This window comes from Leptinotarsa decemlineata, unplaced genomic scaffold, assembly GCF_025532065.1.
Source record: "Leptinotarsa decemlineata unplaced genomic scaffold, Ldec_3_MD MMD2_tig00000008_RagTag_RagTag, whole genome shotgun sequence".
NCBI classification, from domain to species: domain Eukaryota; kingdom Metazoa; phylum Arthropoda; class Insecta; order Coleoptera; family Chrysomelidae; genus Leptinotarsa; species Leptinotarsa decemlineata.
Genome location: NW_027412537.1, coordinates 15,716,789 through 15,720,885, shown reverse-complemented (window position 1 = coordinate 15,720,885; position 4,097 = coordinate 15,716,789). Strand labels below are relative to the sequence as shown.

Here is a 4,097-nt window from a genome sequence, read left to right as displayed (position 1 = left end):
AATAAATCTACTCCCTCATTTACTTATGGTTGAAAATTCTCCTCAAGAAAAGGCAGTATTCAAGCTTTATCGATGTAATTCCATTTTTCAACGAAAACTTTGTTGTTCAGCAATACCAATTGAGCAACCAGCATGCTATCTCTTACTGGTTGCCCAATTTGTATTTTTCAAAAATGAAAAAGTTCTAGTCCCTGTCACGGCATGAGGGTTTGCTGGCCAAACTTTGATGCTATGGCAAGAACGTTTCCTGCATAAGTGGCTGAGGATAGATATCTGTCGAATACTTTTACCATCAACGCTGGTGTTTCCCGGGGATTCATATTGTCTCCAACCCTCTTTTTATTCTATATCAATGACTTATTGGAAAAAACAAAAATCCAATATATTACTTTTTTTTCTTATTCTCATTATTACAATCAGTAAACAAATCTGAAGAAATGAACTTTAAACGTTGAAGCATAGCCCACTGACTAATAAAAAAGTTTTTCTTCCTCATTCAGAGGAATCGGGCAAATTACGGATATCCATTTGGTTAGTACCCCGTCCACTAGATGGAGTGACATTTTGTTGTGCGCTCCAGCTAAGGAAGAGGAATGAAATACTCTGCCCACATAGCAATAGATATTCCAGGTATATTTCATGAATATACATTTAAGGATATTGTATTATGCTATGAATATGCCATGGATATATATATATATATATATATATATATATATATATATATATATATATATATATATATATATATATATATATATATATATCTTCTGGAGAATATTCCCTGGAAGTGCGAACCTTTGATATATTTTAAGAATATTCCTTGGGAATATTCTTGGAATATCTTATAATATTCTTAGAATATGTAAGGTATATTCTATTAAGAATATTCCAGAAATAGAACCCGAGGAATATTCATAAAATATTCAGGATATTCTTAGTTTATTGTAGGAATATACAATAGAGAAACACCATAGAATATTCTTTAAATATATTTTATGAATATTCTAGGAATATTTGGAATATTCCAAGAATGTGACGAGTAACCGCTATTAGGCATGTATATATTGCATTTTGATACAAGATTCACACAAGTAATAAAACACATAATATTCATAAACAAATATATTTTAAAAACAATATACACTGAAATATTTGACGTTTCAACCAATATTAAAAAAAAATCTAATTCAAAATATTTATTCACTGAATAAAATATTCCTGAATACTGTCATATTACAAATATTAGAAATGTATTCAAATTAGGACGTTCCTAGTTTCAAACAAATGTATACTAAAAAATATACTAAAATAACAACTCTGTGAATTCATCAGCACTAATTAATAAATAATAAATATATCATTTCATTGAAAAAGAAAAAGTGTATTACATCAAGAAATAGGTTAGGTTAGGTTTCTCACTTCGAAAAATAAACCCACAAATGAAGTATTTAAAATGAGTGGTATGATGGGTTCTTCAATGAATTTCACTTACTTAAAGTTATTCAAACTTTGCTCACCAGAATAGTTTTCCTTATATTTGTCCAACAATGCATCAGCCAGTGTTTCAATAGTAATACCTGGAACAAAATGTACATTAACGTTCATTATCACTATTTGAAAGTGGCACAATAAAACTGGAATAAAAATCAAATAGATATTTTTCGCATAGGTTACTCATGAACATTTACAACATTTTATGACTTGGAGAGCAACTTGCATTGTCTTGTTGAAAAGTAATCATTACGTTTTCAGTTCCTTGGCGCACCTGCCTGTACCAGGTACCACTCTGTTTCCTTTTAGGCAAATTGATACTATCTTGAAAACGAGTGATAAAAATTATAAAAACAAATGATACAAAGGAATGTGTCATTCCTTACTTTTCTCTATTGAAGATACACAGCTGAAATCACTCTAGTTCAAACATGTACTTAGTCAAACCAACAAATTCCACACACCAACTCTCCTCGAACCTAAAATGAGGTATAGTAGGTTAATCACCATGACTTTACTATCGATACTTACTTTTCTTGAAGACTGAATAGATGCAACTCTCCTGTTTGAAGATCCAAAATCAAACTATTCGCTGTACTGCAAATTGGACAACCCCAAATTATAAATGGTACACTGAACGTGACAGAATTATACTTTGATAATAACACCAACACATCATGCATTACACACGCGAACCTGCCACGTCAACCGCCATGTTGAATCAAATGTCGAATTTAACGCAAACGCAAATGTACCATGCATTAAGGGACAGCCGCTTTCACAGAGCTTATTCGACTGTCGCGCGCTACACTTCAATTGACCAATGAGAAACGTTTACTCCAATTATTCACTTCCCCATTTCTCTGTTTCCAGGATTTTTCGCTTTGTAATTAAATAATTTCAAATACAAAAAGACAAATAGGATGAGAATCAACCAATTTATTGATGCAATTGGTTCATTTATTGGCCCATTCAAATTTTTTTGTTGTTTCCAACAGTTGCTGTTGGAGCAATTCATCCAGAATCTTTGCGTTGAGTTCAAAAACTGGTTAACACTATCAGGGTTATATACATTAGGTTATGCATTCGAATAAGATCTTCAAATATTTTTGTTTTTAATAATATTGAATTATTTGAATACGTTATTATAAGATAATTCAAAATTCCATTGTATAGAATATTCCAAAATATACCGTGGGGATATATTCTAAGAATATACCATATGGTATATTCGATCGACAATATTCTTAGAATATTCAAGGGAGAATAATCCATTTATAGACATTCTATGCACATTCTTTCGGGAATAATCCTGCCATATTTATTCAAGCATATTCTATGAATATTCTAAAAACATGTATATATTCCAAGAATATTCTATGAATATTTGGAATATATACGTTCGTGTTATGATATACAGGGAATATTCCATGAATATCTAGTGCTGTGTGGGTGAAAGAATTCCGATTTTCAATTATGGAATATCATTGACTTTAGGTCGATGATGGTCACTATCTTGCACTGACGAGTGGCTAACGAGCTCGAAACCGGTCTGCAAGTGTGCCCGTTCCAAAATTGAAGGTCGACTGTTTCAGTTGTATGGTCAAATGCATATGCAGGAAATGTTCAGTGAAGATTCCTGCATAGTGCTGCCGTTAAGGTACTATTGTACCGCATTCGGTACTATTTCATGATTTTGATACGAAGGTACTTCCCGGATCAATATGTAGACTATTCGGTACTATTTACTATAATCTCATTTTTTTTACATTTTCAGTTGGACTCCCATCGAGTACAATAAAAAATAACAACAATATGTGTGGCAACATTGCAATTCCGTCTTTCGAATTCCAGATCAGCAAATACCGTACTTGTGTCAAAATTGCGAGCTGTCGTCACAACTCTGCATTATTTAATCCTGTGTTGTGTCTGTGAACTGTGGTTCTGTGAACGTTTTATGTTTTGTAAAGGTTTGCTAGGACATGACCATTGTTTCACATGGATACCTAGCCAAGAATTAGAAAACATATTAGATATTATCCATGCAAAAACGTTTGCATTGTTCATTTGAAAGATTGTATGATTATTTTTTATTAATTTTTGTGATGTAGGTACAAATAAAAGAGTTTCAGTTCCAGAATATGTTTTGTGCCTTTCATATTCAATATCACAGAAACAGAACTTTGTGGAACCGTGTCAGAAATTTCAAATAGTCAGAAGAGGAAAATTATCAGCTATAATATCCCAAGGACATTGATAACTAACGAAATAATTTTATCACAGTTTTCGAAAGCACGTTATTTGGTAACATCCCGACGCCGAAGGCGGAGGGATGTTACCTAAAATAACGTGCTTGAGGAAGTTGTGATAAAATTATGAGTTATTTATCAATGTTCGAGGGATATTCGGTGAGATAATTTTTTGCAATTCGAACAAAATTATTTATTGAACACACAGTTATTAAAAGAACAATTTGTATAATGATATTCCGTTGATCTTGCTGTATTTGCCTCGGTTACTGCATAGGTGTTTCCACGCATACTATTGATTATTTGGTTATGATGTTCCTGATCAATATTCAAATAAGGTTTTATGGAATTTCC

General features: G+C 32.1%; 1 long non-coding RNA gene across 1 annotated transcript; it reads right to left on the bottom strand.

The window, feature by feature from the left end:
• Positions 1 to 1,314: 1,314 nt before the first annotated feature.
• LOC141480745 (uncharacterized) lies at positions 1,315 to 2,789 on the bottom strand. Its single transcript, XR_012464533.1, has 3 exons — positions 2,026 to 2,789; positions 1,881 to 1,973; positions 1,315 to 1,580 (listed from the first exon to the last, which is right to left on the bottom strand). It is a non-coding gene; the product is annotated as an uncharacterized lncRNA (long non-coding RNA).
• Between the last annotated feature and the right edge of the window lie 1,308 nt (positions 2,790 to 4,097).